Genomic DNA, 20,289 nt, shown 5'->3' on the forward strand with positions numbered 1-20,289 from the left:
CCCTAACATCTCAGTGGGCAGTTTCAGTAGGCGGTGTTCCAATGTGCTGGGGTGAACCGCTGTGTGTGATGCTATAAAGGGAATTCCTGCAAGTCAGGCATGGAAAGGATGTGAGAAGTCAGAACTATAAGTTCCTTGTTCCCTTATAACCTCAATTTTGAATTCAAAACTGTAATATTACAAACCTTGGTTGGATAAGGAAGTTGTGAACTTCGGGAGTGACAACCTGGAGCCACTGATGAAGTACTCCATTTGCAAAAAAAGAGCCATGCTGCCATCTGTTGGTCATCACCATTATTTTTTTTATTTTATTTTTGACTTTGAAAGAAAAATCCATTAATCTCCATCAGTAATTAAGATATAAAAGTTGCCTTAACTTGTTGATAATTATTTTCTTCAGAGCTTTGTCTCCGTAACATTCCCTGTTGACAAAGGTCTATTTATTTTTACTTTTTATTTCCGTAAGTAACATATTTTTGCCTCCACATCCTTACACAGTTGTCTGATAATTTCTTTGCAACAATTTCCTAAGAAAGGAGATACTAGGTCAAAGAGCATTGTTTAATTTTTCAACTTTTGATATGCACTTTTCAATTATCTTCTGAGCAATATTGTGCCAACATGCCATCATTTTACTCTTATTCCCTGAACCCTCATCAATTCTACATAAAATCTTTTAAGCTATTTCTTTACCTATTTGAGTTTATTTGTGTGTGGGTAGAATACTCTCTTCTGTAAATTTGTAGTTTTTGAATACTACTTATGTTGAATATTCAGATACGCATTTTGTTAATTTTCTTGGTTTTCTTTTCTGCCAGTCTTTTAGCCTGTTCATCTTTACTTATTGATTTGAAAGAGCTCTTTATAAAATAAAAAATACTTTATTTAAAACCATTGGATATCCTTATAGGCCAGGCATAGTGCTGGTAAAGTACATATTTGAGAATAGCTCAGATTCTGTAGGGGAGTATCTTTCTTCTCTGCCCTTTCAATATACAATCACATTTTTAAAAATTAACTACCTAATATGTGTTAGGCACTGTACTCAGTGCTTGTGATATGTCCATGCCTTATCACTCAAACATACGCTTTTATATAATACAGGGAATAACCTTAGTAGTTTTATTAAATTGTGAAACTTTGTAGTGGTTCCAAGAATCTAAGAGACAAGATTTTTATTGGAATACGTGGATTTCAATTCTGACGCTCAAAGAAAAAAAATCTATTTTTGATCTATTTTGTGCTTGTTACTGACAACAAGTCAGAGATTAACACAGGTGAATAAAACATCGTCCATCTCGCTATGAGCTTACAGTCCAGTGTGTTACGGGGGAGGGGATAAGCTTGGAAAGCAATAATAACTACAATTTATGGTATGACTATAAATCAAGTACCATGCTTGTTACTTTTGATGTATTATCTCTAATCCTTAGTGCAACTCTGAGATGTGATTTTTGTCCCTATTTAAATAATAAAAGGCTGGGGTAGGATTGGTCAAGTTGGACAGTTCAGGTAAAATAGGGTGGTTTTCCCTGGTAGTAAGGACTTTGACCTGGATACCAGTGGAGGACGTTTAGTGGGGAAGACAGAAAAATATTTAAGCCATTATTTAAATTCTGTCTCCAGTAAAGAGCCAGTGTGTGACTACCCCTGCAGTGCAAGATGAGGAGGTGGGGGCAGGGGAGCACAGAGTGGGAGCTTCAGAAATTTTTACTTCAGAAGCCGTCAGAGTTGATTTTACATCCTTTGCAAAAGGTAATCTCTTTGGGAAATTCTTCCATTTTTTTCTGCCCAGACTCAAAAGTAAATGAGTAGTTTAAGAATTATAGACAGATGAATGGATAGAGAAGATGTGGTGTATATATACACACACACGCACATATACATATATATACATACATACATACACAATAGAATACTACTCAGCCATAAAAAAGAATAAAATAATGCCATTTGCAGCAACATGGATGGACCTGGAAACCGTCATTTTAAGTGAAGTAAGCCAGAAAGAGAAAGAAAAATACCGTATGATATCACTTGTATGTAGAATCTAAAAAAAAAGACACAAATGAACTTATTTACAAAACAGAAACAGACTCACAAAGAGAACAAACTTACAGTTACCAGTGGGTAAAGGGGGTGGAAAGGGATAAATTGGGAGTTGAAGATTTGCAGATACTGACTGGCATATAGAAAATAGATAAACAATAAGTTCATACTCTATAGCACAGGGAACTAAATTCAGTATCTTGTAGTAACCTATAATAAAAAAGAATATTAAAACAAATATATGTATGTATAAGTATGATTGAAACATTATGGTGTACACCAGAAATTGACACAACATTGTAAACTGACTATACTTCAATAAAAAAGAATGAAAGAAAAGAATAACTCAATTTATGGTTAAATAGGGAACAATAAAATAATGTTTGCCTCCTCTCATGTGCAAAATACCACAGCAATGATACCAAAATTTAAAAATCACAAAATCCTTAGAAGGGCTAGAAAAGAGAGAAAATATTCCACAGGATTACAAAATTCATAATGAAGATACTATGAACTAGTTTGGCAATAAATCAGACAACTTAGATGAAAACATGACTTGCTAAAACCAACTCATGAAAACATAGAAAATTTGAACGGGTCTATCTATTAAAGCAACTGAATGAAACACAGAAATCATCCCATAAAGAAATCTACAAGTCCAGGTGACTTTCATGAGGAGTTCTTCTAAACATTTCAAATGGAAGAAATAAAAAACTCCCACAATCTTTTCTAGAGAATAGAAAAATATGGTATAGTCCCCATCTCATTTTGTAAGGGCAGCGTAACTTTGATGCCCAAACTTGACAAGACATTACAAGAAATGAAAATTATAGGATGCCATGTTAACAAAATGAGTCAATTTATCTATAGATCTGTGTACCACAACCATATTAAGTTTATTTTCATAATGCAATGCTGATTAATATTTGAAAATAAATTGTTTTAAACCACCACAATGTAAGACACAAGGAATAAAAAGCATATGATGATCTCAATGGGTGCAGAAAGAATATTCGAGAAGGACTTGGGTGCAAGTATTTATCTGGAAGATGATCTCAGGAAACACAAGTGAGGAAACTGGGAAAGTGAGGCAAGGGTGGAAGAAGAGCTAAAAAAGCATGCATTAATGAGTAGGTTAATTATTGTGGAGAAGTGGAACTCTCTGAACAGGTGTGAGAAAAATGCCTCAGAATCACTGACAGAGGACAGGGATGCTGAGCCATTCATCCACAGATTGACATCCCCTGCACTTCTGGCTGCTCCTTTCAGCAGCTGAGAAAGCTCCCCTGGTGCTTGAGAAAGCTCTGAGGCAGAGAAGAGAGATCCAGGCTCCTGATGTAGAAAGATGTCAGGGCAAACATCTCTGTTACTGCTGAACTCAGAAGGCCAGGGGGCTATGCGCAGAGCACTGACAGCATCTGCTACAGAATCCAAGAGGACGTCAGAGACAAGAAAAAGTCATGTGTAAGAATTTGGTAAAAATTTGAAGAGCTAATTTCTCCTTGTAAAAAAGAAGTACAATGTCAATCCAAATTATCAGAAAACATTGATATGGAAGGTGGCAGAGGGGAGCAGATGCAGCTCCTACTTTTTTTTTTTTTTTTTTTGGTAAGGGTCACTGTGGAAGTGTATTAGCTTTAGAAATTATGTTTACTTTTTAATAAAATTATAGGTAAGATTAATAGAAAGTATATTATATAAACATTACTATTAAGTGTTTTTTTTTTTACCTTTGATTTTTAAAAACTAACTTTCTCAACCCTATCAGATAGTTCTGATAATTGCTATCATTATCCCATTTTATTGTTCAGAAAATGAAGCTGAAAGCAGTTCAGAAACACAGTTAGGGTCTCACACAGCAAACAGTGGAACTAGGAAATGCTCCCAAGCAGCCTGTCTCCAGAGCTAATGCTTTTATCCACAATGCAATATTATGGTTTGATGTTAAAAATTAACTGCTGGTGGGAATGTAGTTTGGTGCAGCCATTATGGAAAATAGTATGGAGATTCCTCAAAAAACTAAAACTAGATTTACCATATGACCCAGCAGTCCCACTCCTGGGCATATATCCAGAGGGAGCTTTAATTTAAAAAGACACATGCAACCCAATGTTGATAGCAGCACTATTTACAATAGCCAAGACATGAAAACAACCTAAATGTCCATTGACAGATGACTGGATAAAGAAGCTGTGGTATATTTATACAATAGGAATACTACTCAGCCATAAAAAAGAATAAAATAATGCCATTTGCAGCAACATGGATGGACCTGGAGAGTGTCATTCTAAGTGAAGTAAGACAGAAAGAGAAAGAAAAATAACATATGATATCATTCATATATGGAATCTAAGAAAAAAGAGAACACTAATGAACTCATCTACAAAACAGAATCAGACTCACAGACATAGTAAACAATCTTATGGTTACCAGGGGAAAGGGGGTGGGAAGGGATAAATTTGGGAGTTTGAGATTTGCAACTATATATAAAAATAAATTTAGAAAACTAATTTCTTCTGTATAGCACAGGGAACTATATTCAATATCTTGTAGTAAATCTATAATGAAAAAGAACATGAAAAGGAGTATATAATGTGTATAACTGAATCGCTATGCTGTACACCAGGAACTGACACTTGTAACTGACTATACTTCAATTAAAAAAATTAAGTGTACCCACACAACAGAAAAGTGAAATAGGAGACAAATACTGAGATGATGGAGTTAAATCATTGATTCCACTGACTGTAAGCACTGTACTTAGACTGTACTAACTACAAGTAAAGATGGTTAGACTGAATAAGATACTCAACTACATGATCCTTACGTGAGACATAACTTAAAAATAAAACAAACTAAAACCTTAAGGTTAAAAAAGTCAAGGGGAAAAAATCCCATATAAAACCTAAGAAAAGGAAAGCTTGGGTGGCTGTACTAAAATTAGTCGAAGCAGACTTTATAGAATAAAGAATAACTAGCTTTATGTAGGAGCAGTTTAGAATTGTAGAAAGTTTAGTTCACTAGGAATGTATCATTATTTCAGCCTAAATATCCAGCAGCCGTTGAATCTCTGTTGTGGGATAACACAGTGATTTTCACTAAGTCAGCAGTATATCCCTTCCCCTGATCGGGAAAAGATGTCTTTCTGTCTTGAAGTAAAGGCGAGACATTCTGTCAGGTGAACTCTAGTTCCCAGCTTAGGTTCGGTGGCTCCGTGACTCTGAGTTTCCATGGTGTTTGAGTCTCTGATGCTAATCCTCACCAAGTCAGCTGCTGAGGTGGGTAATGTCATTTTCCCTATCCCATCTGGAAATTTCTGTAGCAGGAATGGGCTCATGTGGATCCCGGTGTGGGAGAACTCATCACCTTCACTGCTGGAGACACTGCCCCCGCAGGGTGCGAGGATGACCAACTTGGGAGAGGAAGAGGACTGAGCAGCGTGTGTGTTTTCTCCAGAGCACTGGCTTATCCTGATTTAAGACACAAAACAGGCTTTGAGAAGTCTTAGAAGATTGGAATGTGTCCCTATGGCTTGACTGAGGTAACCTCGCAGAGAGGGATATAACTACGGGTGAGTTGGATGATGTAAAATGTTGAGGACAGGACACAATGATTGTCTTTTGTTAACCAAATGTGATTAAAAAAAGAGAGAGAGAGCTTGACAAAGACACTGATGCTAAACCAATGGAGACTTTACATAGCTCTCTACAGCCCATCTGGCTGGAGAGAGTGAAGTCAGAATTGCTCAGACCGAAGTTAGCTTTAGAGACGGAGGGCACAGAGTGACCACTGGGTGTCATGTGCAGGGCTCTGAGCAAAGCTGTTTGGACCTGAGATCTGGCTTCTGGCACTGCCCCTCCTCCGTCCTCCCAACTCACACTTTCACATCCCCTCTGTTTTCCCCTTTGCTCCATTTTCTCCCCCTTCCCCACTCTTGGATCTCTGTCCTTTCTTCACTCCTCTATTTCCCCTGCCCCTCTCTCTGCTGCTAAGTTTCAGCCAACTTTTAAAGGGATCTCCAGGGAGGTCTGGGGAGTGAGGGAACAGTTTTGGGTCTTATTTCACCCAGAGTCTGTCCTGCTTCTCCCGGAGCCCTGAGTGGAAGGTCAGAGGGCTTTGCCCCAGGGTGGCAGATTCCAGTCCTGGCTCTGCTATTCACTGGCCTCTTGACTGTCACATTGAGGAGCCTTACTTCCCCATGTATGGAACCATAAAAGATCCAGAATAGCCAAAGCAATCTTAAGAACAAAACTGGCAGCATCATGATCTCTGATTTCCAACTATATTACAAAGCTATAGCAATCACAATAGTATGGTACTGGGATAAAAACAGACACAGATCAGTGGAACAGAATAGAGAGCCCAGAAAAAAAACACCCACACATATATGGTCAATCAACTTACGACAAGGAAGGCAAGAGTATACAATGGCAAAAGGACAGTCCCTTCAATAAATAATGCTGGGAAAACTGGACAGCCACATGCAAAAGAATGAAACTGGACCACCATCTTACACCATGCACAAAAATTAACTCAAAATGAATTAAAGACTTGAATGTAAGGCCTGAAAGCATAAAACTCCTAGGAGAAAATAGAGGTAATAAGTTCCTTGACGTTGGTCTTGGAGATGATTTTTTTGATTTGACACCAAAAGCAAAAATAAACAAGTGGGGCTACAGCAAAGTAAAAGGCTTCTGCACAGCAAAAGAAACCGTTAGCAAAATGAAAAGGCAGCCTATGAATGGAAGAAAATATTTGCAAACCATGTATCTGATAAGGGGTTAATATCTTATTCACTCTTTCCTCTCAGGAAATATTCATCCGCAAACTCTGTGACCTTACAGAAAAGTGTGTGTGCGCACTGGTACATCTAACTTACATCGCAAGGAGGGACAAAGTGCAAGGGGAACGTAGATCCCGGAGCTGCACTGTTTGTTCAATTTGGAATCCCGACACTGCCCCTAATTGTGTGCCTTTGGGTAGAAGTAATCCCCTCTGGGCCTCTGTCCCTGTGGTAGGCAGGCTCTAAGACGGCCCCCAGCAATCACTGCCTCCTCCTAGTCACAGTCTTATATAATCCCACCCTTCTGAGTAACTTGCTTCTAACCAATAGAAGTAATGATGAGAAGGTATCACTTCTGCTAGGTTCCAAAACTTTGTGACTTTTATCTTGCTGGCAAACTTGCTGTTCTTTCTGGCTTTGATGGAGCAAGTTGACAAGTTGAAGAGGCCCATGTGGCAAGTAACAGGGTAGAAGCCAGCCAACAGACAGCAAAGAACGGAGGCCCACGCTTCAACAGCCCTTGAGGAACCAAATCTAAAAAACACACGTGAGCCTGGAAGCAGATCCTTTTCCAATCAAATCTTCAGATGAGCTGTTGAAACTGGCTAACATTTTGATTGCAGCCCTATGAGAGACTGAGGCAGAGGACATGCCCAAATTCCTGAGCCCCCAAACTATGAGATGATAAATGTGTATTGTCCAAAGCTGGTAAGTTTTGGGATAATTTGCTATGCAGCAATAGATGACTAATACATTTCCCTCTTACATAAGAAAGAGACAACAGTAGTTACCAACATCGCAGATTCGTTTTGAAGATTAAAGACAATGCTTTAAAGGATATGCAACAGTAAGCAGAACATAGCATTATGTAAGTGCTTGTTAAATAATTTATATTTATGCCAAAAAGAGAAAAATGTAATTTTTTGTTGGACTCCTGAATTCTATCCACAGACTGCCAAGGGCCTTATGGATCCCAGGGTAAGAATTCTCGTGTCTAGAACAAATGGAAGACATTTAGATGAATGTTTTCTCCCTTGTTACCTCCAAATTATTTCTGTCTACATCAGCCTTTCCTCCTGCATCAGAGAAGAAAGGTCCTTTTTAATCCTTACTCTATGTTCTGGATCCTAGGCCAACCCACTTCGCCAGGGTCTTTGTGCAATCAAGCATCTCCCAGCTGCTGTACACGGCTGTGTCCCCAGATACAGAGGCATCAAAACCTTTGCACACACCAGACGCTCACTGGTGTGTGTGCAAGCATCAGTGAGACAGAGGACCAGAGGTAAGTAAAGGGGCAGAGGCACAGGCACCACCCCCAGTAATAACCAGCATTGCTTCACAGTGATAGGTGGGCACAGGCCTTACCCAGAGATGAAGGGCAAACAAAGATGGTCCCAAATGCTGGGAGGTAAACCCCACAGTAAGAAAATCCATTTTCACTCCTGGATGCCTACATCTACCCCTGCACTGACCCTGGCTGACTCTGAGGTGACAGTGGCAGATAGAAAGGGCACTGAGTTAAGAATATGGAACACACTCACTATGCATCCATAATTTCAGTGTCAGCCAGGGCACCATACAAATAAATGATCTAACCTTTGAAGGAGAAGACGGGGACATGAGAATGACTGTGGGTGATTACATAATGAGACCCATTTGAATGAAAGGAGTTGGCATCTGGATGACACTGTGTGATGTCAGCTTGGGGTCACTGCAACTGGCATTGCCCAAATTGAGGCCAATTTTTTAGACTCCACAATCAGAGCTGTCGTACTATGTTTGATGTGGCTGATCACTTCCTCTTACTAGAAAATCCTCCTTGGCAGCCAAGATAATGTGCACTCTGGTTTCCTTCCTACTTCCTTGAGTATTCCTTCTGTCTCCTCCCTGCATTCCATTTCTTTTCCTCTGCCTCTGGTGAACTCATCCATCTCCCAGTTTCACTTGCCTCTGTGCTGAGGACTTCCCAATCCCTACCCTACCAGGTCAGCTTCTCCAAAGAGCTTCAGAATCATAGCCAAACATCTGCACAACTGGCAACCTCCCATGTGATGCCCCTTAGTACCAACTCAACATGTCCTAAAATGAACTATCCTTGCCCCACAAACCTGTTCTTCCCCACTATCTCAGTTGGTAGTAATACCATCTTCCAAGAGCCCAAGCCCCAAGATCCATGTTCTCATCACTCCATCTAACCCATCACCATGTCTTGTTGATTTAATCGCTTCATGATTCTTGAATCTGGCACCTCTTCTCTCCTATTTCTCAACAATTACCATCCCAGATCGGGTCACCATCTCTTACCCAGACTGTTGCAAAGCCTCCTAACTGGTCAGATTCCACAGATGTTCCTCTTAAAACCATTTTCCAAGAAGCTACTGGAACCCTTTTCCTAAAACACAAATGTCATTTGTTGCAGCCTTGCTTTAAACTTCTTCCATGGCACCCTCTGGCCTTTAAAAGTTCTCTGTGGCTTGATGCCAGCTGACTCCATCCTCAGTGCATCCTCCAGCCTGTGTAAGGGGTAATTTCTGGCAACCCTGCACAACTTCAGCCTCCTGCCCCATGGCCCCATGGGGTTCCTCCTCAGGCTGCCAGCTCTGTATTCACTTCACTAACCCTGACCTTACTGAGCAGCATGTGACTGGCAATAAGCCTGCTTCTTGTGGAGGACCTAAATGTTGAATGTGGCACATGTGGCAGGTTCCATTCATATCGCCCTCCTTCCAGAGCCTTGGAAGAACTGGCTGAGGTTCACATGTTCCTCTGCAGGGCCGCTGGGTTGCCGGGTCTGCAGCAGGGCCACACTGGGAGTTGAGGAAGGACAGCTGCCCTGCCCTGAAAGGGAAGTTGTTGGCAGATGAGGACATAGGAGTGTGCGATGGCCACAATGGCAAGAGAGGATTATTAAAAGCGGCCAGGAACCGTGGTTTAGGCTGAGGTGGACGCTCCTGAGAAAGCCGAGCAGTTGGAGGATTGCTGTTGGCTGCTCACGTTGCGCAGCAAAAAGCAGAGGCTGCAGGGAACTGGCACATCAGGTTCAAGGAGGGCCCTCCAAGCTGATGACCCACACTTCCACGCCCTGCGGGGTCCAGGGGCTGGTCCTCACTGGCACAGGCTAACTAACTGGTCGCTAATTGCTGACCCCATTCCGTCCTCAGTTGCTCTGGGCCGGCCCTCCCTTTGGGAGCTTGAGGCAAAAATGGGGGCAGTGGAGGACTGCCAGTGTGCCCCTGCTAGAAGAGTGTGGAACACCTGGTGAGGTGTGCATAGGAAGGGGAGTGGGAGCCCTGAGGAGGTGAGTGCAAAAGGGGGCGGTCGTGGAAGGAGCTAGACCCGGACAGGGAAGAGCCGAACCAGCAAGTTCCAGCTTCCTTTGCCTGTGGGGTGGATCCATAGTCAGGCATGCAATGCCCAACACTCCGTGTGCTTCTTATAAAGGAAAGTGCCGAAACCCACTCCTAAGTGCTTACCATCCTATCCCATCTGTCCCTGTCGGAGCCAAGTGTGTTAACTCGGGTAATCGGCACATCTACTACCATCTCCCTCCTACATCCAAGTAAAGAGAGGTTCCCCAAGCTACAGGCTAATAAGGAGCAAAGGTGGGTTTCACACCAGGCACGCCAGCCGCCCAAGCTGTGCCCTCAGAAGCACACACCCTTGCATGGGTAGTTTGGGCAGAAGAGTAGAAACCAACAATAAACAAACATGCTCTGAGTAACATAAAAAATAGGAGACCTGGGGACTCTTGGTGAACTGAGATCCAGACACGCAAAGGTTAGGACAGGGTGAACAAACTTTTTCTGTAAAGGGCAAGATAATGTTTCATTCTCTGTGAAGCCATGTGGTTTCTGTCACAGCCACTCAGCTCGGAAGTGGTGGCTTGATAAACAGCCACACACAACATGTAAAAGGATGAATGTGGCTGTTCTCTAGTAAAACAGGCAGTGGGCTGGGTGTAGCCCGCGGCTGGCTGACCTCTGGTCCACAGGGAAAGCTAAGCTGCTCGGAAGGATGAGCAAGTGAACCGCAATAGGCCTGGGGCAGGGAGGGTGGGGGAGTTCAAGTCTGAGGTCTGAGCCAGCCTGGGGCCAGTCAGGCTGTCCCACAATGTTGTGCAGGTTGCTCACCCCACAAGGGCACCTGGCGGGTGGATGAGGGTAAGAGTCGACAGTCCAGGCTGCATTCCTTTCACCAAGCTGTTCAGTCATGCTGGAGCTGGCCTGCCTCAGCTAAGGGGAAAGGGCCTTTTACTCGCCAGGCTGTGTGCCCGAGGGCCACGATGTGTGGGTTTACCAGGTACTGTGCTTGTAGTCGCTAGGGAAACAGACCCTCATGAGGCTGTTAAGGAAACCAGGACAAGAGATAATACGTCTTTCCAGCTGTCTTGACAAGAGAGAGCCTTAAGCAATGAACCTGTGTTACTACATTGCATGCTTCAAATGGCTCAAGCCTACAAAGGCCTTCGAGCTGACCAGGTGAGTCCGGGCACTCAGTCCCTCCCTTTCAGACCACACTTCAATTAAAAAAAAAGGCAAAGAATGTATAGTAGTCTGAAAAAAAGTGTAGAAAATTCTTATGGATAATTGGGAAGATCAGAAATACAAAGAAAACAGAAAACAAATATCATCTATGGACATAAAAAGAACTCTAATTACATTTTATGTATTTTTTCAAATTAATTTACTTCATAATATTTGGATATTTATAAATCTTTAACTTAATTTCATGGAAGAGTATTTCAGAAAATATTTCAGAAAATACTAAATACTTTTAGAGATTCATAATTCATTTTACCATTTAATATCTCATAATTTTTAAGCAAAAACTTTAAACTTTATTTAATCAAGTATTTCTCCAAATCTCCCCTAATTAACATCTAGGGAACGTGTTCTTCAGGAGAACATTTGAGAATGTTTAAATTACCTCTAAATTATCCCCTTATTCAAAAATTGGTTATTTCTGTACTTTTGCCTTCTTTCTAATAAACTTATTTTGATCGTTTGTTTTTCTTCTGACGCAGTGTACATAGTGGTGTCCCACACTTTACTGCTGCACATCTCATCTGCTCCATCATGGGAGCCAGGTTACTCGGGGCAGTCGAGCTGAGGGAAAGGCATTCAAATCATTCCTAACTGAAGCCAAACTAAGGGAGGCTGAAGGATTAGGGCCTATGTGGGAATCTACTGTGTTGGGCAAATAACATCTTTTCCACAGCAGAAAGACAGAATTCAGTACCAAGATAAAAACCAAGATCCCCAACTGAAATAGTGCTACCAAAAAATGACCCTTCATATTCCTGCTTTCCAAGCCTTCAGTCTTTTTCACATGCACATCATTTAACACTTTTAGAGAACCATTTCACTCTTCCAGGGCACCATCTTACTCCAATAGGTCCCAGTAACAGAAAACTCAAATGACAGTCAGCACATTGCCCCAAGCCACTTATTTTTAGATCTTCCTTGCACCGTGATGAAGAAAACAGCCACAGGAATGCAGACCACAGTTAAAATAATACTCCAAATTATCTGTATATTATTTCTGTCACAGAAGGAAAATACAGACATCAATTAGGGTAAGTGGCAATGTCTGTCGGTATGTACTCCGTTTCTCAAAAAAGCCAGATATCTAGTTTATGCTGACCTTAATGCATCTTACCATTTCTCTGTGTCTTTTTTTAAATTATTTAAATTCTTCTCTACTATAGCCCCTGTCTGTAATAGAGGGGGTGAGCTTGTCCTAATTTGATCACTACACCCGTGGCTACACCACTTTTATTTAAATTGACTCGTAAAATAATCCAAATCACTTTCCTGGTGTCCTGCAGACAAAACAATCATTTCAACGATTTTAATATAATTTAACTATTTACTGTGTCATTGCATACATATTATGAATAAAAGAAGCCCTTATGTAAGGATAAAGGAAAGCTGCGCCTTCACTGTGCTTCCAGCCAACTTACTGTTACCAATGATTATATTCATTATTTAAAAATCAGACTCTGCTAAGAAACCTAAGCTCAAGAAAGAATATTGTGAATTTTGAATTTCATATCAAACCTTACTTGGCAAAGATTTGCAGGCAACTCAGTCCAAGTAGGAGCCTTTGTACAGAATAATTCAATTTGGTATTTGAAAGTTGCCTAAAAAGGACAGTGCAAGGACTCAGAATTATTTTCCTTGCTATTAAAAATTCAACAATACACAAGAAACGCAGCTTTTAAAACACTTCTCGAGGCAATGAGGTGTAATAATGCAGAAACTAACCTGCCAACAGAAATAGTTGTTTCCTTCTTGTGGTTGAGCCTGGGGTTGAGGACCAATGAGGGCAGAGTTACCAGGACTGAAGACTCAGTGGAGAACAGGCTGTTTCCACCTGCTTTGATGTTTTCAGAGCGTGGCTTTAAATTCTGTCCTTTGGGATCTCTCCAGTTTGCCTCAGGCTCTAAGTACCAGCCGGCAGCCTGACACACCAGATGGACAACTCTGGCATCACTGTTCTTGATGAGAAAGTGTGGGGAACCTTCCTAATCCTGCGAAATGTGAAGGAGACAAGGAGCTCAGTTAAGAAATCAACATCTAAAAATTGTTTGGATCCTAGGTTTTAGTATATTTAACCAAATAGAATGATTGTCCATCTTTTGTGTAACTTGGGTAGAAAAAAGGTTCTGCGAATGATTTCCTCAGAATGAGTGATTAACACTAAGATATCAAAGGTAGCAGAAAAAGACAAGAACAAGAAATCTTGAAGGAATGAGATATTAACAAATAGACAAGAAAAGAAGGTAGTAATAAGGAGTCGAGTGTTAGGATTTATAGTAATCTCAGAAGCTTGCTGAAACAGTTCTGATTAAGTCATTACACACCACAAATGTTGAACTGTCAAAGCAGATTGACAGCAATCACAAGCCATACCTAACACTAAACTTAGCTATTAGTAAAAGATAGAAAAAGCAAGGACAGAGATGGCAACATCCACCTCTGAAATGGTCCAAGATCATATGATGTAATTCTCAATAAAGTCATTTTCCCCTCCTGGGATGTATTTTGGTTTTACATTAAGAGATGAGAGCTAACAAAGTGGGTAACACATGTGATTTAAAAGTCTGAGGAAGTCACTTTAAATTCTTAGTTTTTATATTACATCAAACACAGAGGTAGGGAACCTATATGACTTAAGTTTCACTCTCCAGCTGTGCAGTACAAACCATAAATTCCAGTTTTATATCCAATAACCAATAGAAAGACCCAAGCAGCCAGAGGTGCTGTTAACTCTTTCCTTCCCAGGTATAAATGGGTGGATCAGAGCTGTAGCTTTCCTTTTTGTGGGGGATGTGCGTGAGCTGCAGTCCTGGGAATGGAAGGGAATTGAATCTGCATATGGAAGATAATTATCTACTCCCTTAGACACACTGGCCTCTCTCAGGACCCTGATGGAAGACATTGACGTATTTCTGAGCATCCATGAGATGGACCTTGCGCTCCAAGGAAAGTGTCTCTGGCTTTCTACTCTCTTAACTTTCTCCTGGGCTCAGAATTATTCAGCTTAGCACTTCTTTTTTATACATTTTCCAAGTCTCCAACTCTGATCTACACTGAGGCCCTCTAGATCATATAATGTTAAGCAAGGAGCAAGGCTACAGGCATCAGGAAGGAGTGTGAAAGAAGGAATGAATACACTGGAAACAGTAAGCTGGTCCTTGAGATGCTCTTGGAAATGTAGTGGGGCTGCCCAATAGTCAGTGCCCAATGTCTGAGAGACTACAAGGTAATTTCTAGATCTCAACACAATCTTTTCTTTATTATTGAGTTATAGTCAGTTTACAATGTTGCACCAATTTTCAGTGTAGAACACAATTTTTCAGTTATACAGGAACATACAAATGATCAATAGGCACATGAAAAAATGCTCAATATCACTAATTATCAGAGAAATGCAAATCAAAACTACAATGAGGTATCACCTCACACCAGTCAGAATGGCCATCATTCAAAAGTCCACAAATGACAAATGCTGGAGAGGCTGTGGAGAAAGGGGAACCCTCTTACACTGCTGGTGGGAATGCAGTTTGGTGCAGCCACTGTGGAAAACAGTATGGCGATTCCTCAAAAGACTAGGAATAGATTTACCATATGACCCAGGAATCCTGCTCCTGGGCTTATATCCAGAAGGAACGCTACTTCAAAAAGACACCTGCACCCCAGTGTTCATAGCAGCACTGTTTACAATAGTGAACACAACCTTTAAAGAACACAACACAGAAAAGCACCATTTACGGTTGATATACTTGGTGAAATGAGGGAATAATGCTGTATTCTATGTCTGGAATGGTATTATACAAACTAAGACAAGCACCTAAGAGAAAACAAATTGACCACTATACTGAGCTACTATTGAAATCCAGATGCTAGTACAAAATTTGAGCTTTACATTATAAACATAGAAATTCTGGGGGGAGGCTAGACTTTGATATGACTTTCTGGGCTGGAGGTTCGGGGCACTGTTTATCATAAATGTCAAAGTGATTGCTGCTGATATACCAAGGGTAGATGATGATGATAATGACGATGATAATAATCAGCATTTATTGTGCACTTACTGTATTAATCTGTGTTCCCTCAAAATGCTTATGGTGAAAACTAGCCCCAATTTAATGGTATTTAGAGGTGGGGCTGTTGGGAGGTGATGAGGTCATAAAGGTGGAATCCTCGTGAATGGAATCAGTGCCCTTATAAAAGATACCCCAGAGAGCTCCCTCACCCTGTCTGCCGTATGTGGACGCAGTGAGAAGACTGCCATCTATGACCCAGGAAGAGGGCTCTCATCAGATAGTGAATGTTCCAGTCTGTAGATCTTAGACATTCCAGCCTCTAGAACTATGAGGATGAATTTGTTTTTAAGCCAGCCAGTCTATGGTATTTTTGTTATAGCAGCCCGGATGGACTAACACAGCTACAATGTGACAAACATGTTCTAAGCCTTAGGGGCAGAGCACGTGTCGCCAGGAACAGTAAGGAGGCTAGAACGGCTGGAGCACTGGGAACAAAAGTAGGTGAATCATGGCTGTATTCCTGTTACTTTCCCTTCAAATAATTCAAGTCACTGTTACTATTCCTTGAAGTACAGCTGAAATACAACTGTAGCACATGCTCTGTCCTCTTGCCTGGACTTTCATACAATTTAAATATTTTCACAGGATGTCCGTGGACCTGCTATAACAGGTTTTTCCTTTATGAAGTGAGACTTGAACTCAATTCAAGGACTTTTAAAATTCAGTTCCTTCTGTCTCTATCACTTTTCTCCATAAAGGGCTCGCTCCTTCACGATCTTCAATATATGAAAATCGTTATGGCAAATATTTTTATGATGAGAGTCCAGATAACAAGAGATCCTTGTATTTGTGGTATGTGCTCCCATTAGAATAGATATGTGCTTAAAGCACCAGAGTAACCAATATGCTGCCAGTTTGAAAGTTTTATTTTAGTCCCTTTTACTTGTCAGACATTTTAAAACAGATTTCCCTGCTAATGCTATGAGAAAGGTGAGGACTTTATAATTTATAGTCATTTATAGTTGACTAAACTGAGGAAGAGAAAGGCCAAGAGACTTACTCAGTGTCTTCTTGGCAAAGAGTGGAAGAACAGGGGTTCTGATCCAGAAAATCTGCTGCTGGAGCCCTAGCTCTTGGCCTCCAGACATAACTAAACTGACAACTTGTATAAGAAAACAATCAAGAAACCAATCAAACAAAACCAACAAACAAAAACACTGAGAACTGAGAGGGAGACTGAGATGGCAGGACAGCATAGATAAAGAGAAAAAAAAATCATCTCAACATTGAAAAACTAGTGTCTCCAAGAAGTTTTGTGATATAAATAATAGAAGAGGGATGCTGATTTTAATAAACTGTGGTGGTGTGGTGAAATCCACACTTACGCTATTTTAAATATTTTCAAAATAGATGACTTAAGTCATGACCATATGAGTTATGGCTTACCAGCAACAACAGTGACTTATATCTGTGTTTATATAAAGTGTTCCAAAACACTACTTTCTCAATATCTTTTCTTTGCTATTCAAAAAGCCATGAGAAACTGGCATTGCTATCATTGCCCTCTCAGTGTGACTGGTAGGAAATAGAGTCTCGGCTTGCTTGAGTAAATTTTTGTCTACGTATTAGCAACACTAAGAGATCTCAAGATCCAGTAATCAGCACAAAAAGGCTCCAGTCAGCCCGGGTCATGATATATATCAGGGTGACTTTCTGGTTGTCCAAGACTGAAGGCAGTTGCAAGTGAAGGCATTGCCGAGGATCTTAGGGGAAAAAACATGGAAAAGAGATTGGAGGAAGGTATAAAAAAGCTATAAATATGCGTCCGCTCTGTCACATAATAGACTAGAGCCTCACCATAGTGACAGGACTATCTGAAGTAAAGGAGAGAATGCTGAGAAAGAACTTCAAATGGGTTGTTCCTGAGGCTCAGTGAACAGGAAATGGTAGTCAGCTAAGTATATACATCCTTTCGCAGTGACCTGAGTCCAAACGAAGGTCCAGTGGACTGCCTTGGGACCCTCACCTCCCAGCAGTGATCACCATCAGAAAACATCTCTTCTCCCAACATAGACATCAGAGTTTCAAAGTGCTTCCTGTTCTCTGAAGAATGATGCTTTTTGAAACTGGAGAAAACCAGTTTCCTCTCATTAAACATAATAAAGTAGGGATTAGCTATGTTTGGATCCAAAGTCACATAGATTTTGACAAGGAAGGTCATTTAATGGACTTTGACTTCCATCCATGAAAAGGTAACAGCTACACAAGAAGTTCTCCCATCATAAATAAGTAAATAATAAAATATGAAACAGGTAATACAGAATTGTGATCCCTGAGGAAGGGAAACAAATAAATAGAGACCTGAAATCACCCCCGCTTCCTACCTGGTGATTTCCAGTCACCTGCACAAAAAGTGGGAATCGATAGATACCCTGCCACCATTCTCACTGAATTGTGTCCAAAACTCTTTACCGGAATTAAACAAAATCTGTCACCCAACAATGAAAAAATCACACATCCCATGTCCAATTAAAACAAGCAGACATGGGAAGAAGTACAGAAATGTGACTGGTAACCAGGAGAAACAAACACAGGAGAAAAACCAACAATGGAGTGAGCAGACAAGGGCTTTAAAACACTTCTCATAGACATTGTAAACACATCCTGTGGGGCCCAGCAGCACACTCCCCTCCAGTCACCAGGTCTATATGTTCTAGGGGTGTCCCCTAGGTGGGCTGTGTGGGCCCTTCTGTTTTGGTGGGGTGGACTACTCTGGGCATGCAGGTAGGGGCTGGCCCCGAGCCTGGTTGGCTGTCAGGCTCTGCCTTGTGCGGAGGCGGTCAGCCCACTGGTGAGTGCAGCCAGATGTTGGCACAGTTGGTTGTGTGAACCAGGGGGTCCAGCGGCTGATGCAGCCCACTGGTGGGCAGGGCTGGGCCCCAGGATGGTGACTGCTTGGTTGGGGGAGCTCAGGACTGCTGCCACGGCCTGGTATGCAGGTAAGCCGTTGGTCCTAAGAGGCTAGAGGGAAGACTGCAAAATGGCAGTTGCCAGCACAACTGTCCTCGTGGTAGAACGAGCTTGCCAAAACGGCTTCCGCCAGCGTCTATGCCCCCAGGCGGAGTTCCAGTTGCCTCCTACCTCTCTGGGAAGCTCTTCAAGATCAGTAAGTAGGCCTGACCCAGGGTCCTTTCAAATTTAATCCCTCTGCACTGGGCCTTGGAGAACGTACAATTTTGCATGAGCCCTTTAAGAGTGGAGTCTCTGTTTCCTACAGCCCTCTGGCTTTCCCATACACGAGCTTTCAGCTCCAGAATATCAATTCGGTTCTTTTTTAAAGTTCCAATCTCTTCGGTAAAGTATTCTTCATTAACTTTATTCCTGAGCTTATTGAACTGCCTGTCTGAGTTTTATTGTAGCTTGTTGAGTTTTTTTTTTATGACACTTACTTTGAATCTTCCAACTGTTCGATCACAGTATTTCCTGAATTTAAGCTTGATTTCTGTACATGTGTCATCTCCTTTTTGAGCTACAGTGTTCCTCTGGTTCTTCATGGTGCTTGATGACTTGTTCCTCTGCCAGTGCACTGAAGTAGGCAACAACATTAGAACTTGATTCTAATGATTCAATAATTTAGAAATTAGAGGCCTTTCTTTTGATGTCCAGTGGGTGGCGCTAGAACTAGCACAAGTTTTTGGTTTCTTTCCCTGGAGCTGCTTCTGATTATATTTGAGAGCCCGCTCTTTCACACTCCACTGCCCCTGTCAGAGGTGTTGTTGGGCTGAGTTTGCTAATATTTTGTTCAGGATTTTTAAATCTATATTCATCAGTGATACTGGCCTGTAATTTTCTTTTCTGGTACTCTGTCTAGTTTTGGTATCTGAGTGATGGTGGCTTCATGGAATGACTTTGGGAGTGTTCACTTTTCTTAAGTCTTTTGGAAGAGTCTGAGAAGGCTAGGTATAAGTTCTTTGTATGTTTGGTAGAATTTCTCAGGGAAGCAATCCAGTTCTGGATTTGTTTGCAGGATTTTTTTTTTTTTTTAACGGATTCCACTTCACTTCTAATGATTGGTATGTTCAAATTCGGTTTCTTCTTGTTGATTCAGTTTTGGCAGATTGTATGTTTCTAGAAATTTGTCCATTTATTCTAGGTTGTCCATTTTGTTGACATATAACTGTTTGTAACAGTTTTTTATAGTTCTTTTTTGTGTTTCTGCACCATCAGTTATTTCTCCTCTTTATTTCTTATTTTGTTTATTTGGGTCTTGTCTCTTTTCTTCTTAATGAGCCTTGCCAGAGGTTTGCTGATTTTATTTATCCTTTCAAAAAACCAGCTCTTGGTTTTATTAATTTTTTTCTATTTTTTAAAATCTCTATTTTATTTCCTCTCTGATCCTTATCATTTCCTTCCTTCTGCTGACTTTAGGGGCTTTTTGTTGTTGTTGTTCTTCTTCTTTTTCTAATTCCTTTAGGTGGTAGTTTAGGTTGTTTATCTGGGATTTTTTCTTGTTTTGTTTAGGAAGGCTTGTATTGCTACAAACTTCCCTCATAGGACTGCCTTTGCTGCATTCCACAGATTTTGTATGGTTGTGTTTTCACTGTCATTTGTCTTGAGATATTTTTAATTTCCTCTTTTAATTGTTGACCCACTGTTTTATTTTGAAAGCATGTTGCTTAGTCTCCATATAATTGTTTTTTCCCTTGTTTCCCATTCTGTGGCTGACTTCTAGTCTCATGCCATTGTAGTCAGAAAAGACCCTTGAAATCATTTCCATCTTCTTAAATTTGTTGAGGCTTGTTTTGTGTCCTACGATGTGGTCTATCTTAGAGAATGTTCTATTTCACTTTTTCAATCTAAAATATTAGAACATTTATATTTAGGAGTAAAAATACTTGTACGAAGT

General features: G+C 40.9%; 1 long non-coding RNA gene across 1 annotated transcript; it reads right to left on the reverse strand.

The window, feature by feature from the left end:
- Window positions 1-4,607: 4,607 nt before the first annotated feature.
- LOC116662779 lies at window positions 4,608-19,686 on the reverse strand. The gene is made up of 3 exons (XR_004318828.1): window positions 18,833-19,686; window positions 13,099-13,364; window positions 4,608-5,519 (listed from the first exon to the last, which is right to left on the reverse strand). It is a non-coding gene; the product is annotated as an uncharacterized LOC116662779 (long non-coding RNA).
- Window positions 19,687-20,289: the final 603 nt, after the last annotated feature.

The sequence above is a fragment of the Camelus ferus genome, chromosome 3, assembly GCF_009834535.1.
Source record: "Camelus ferus isolate YT-003-E chromosome 3, BCGSAC_Cfer_1.0, whole genome shotgun sequence".
NCBI lineage: Eukaryota > Metazoa > Chordata > Mammalia > Artiodactyla > Camelidae > Camelus > Camelus ferus.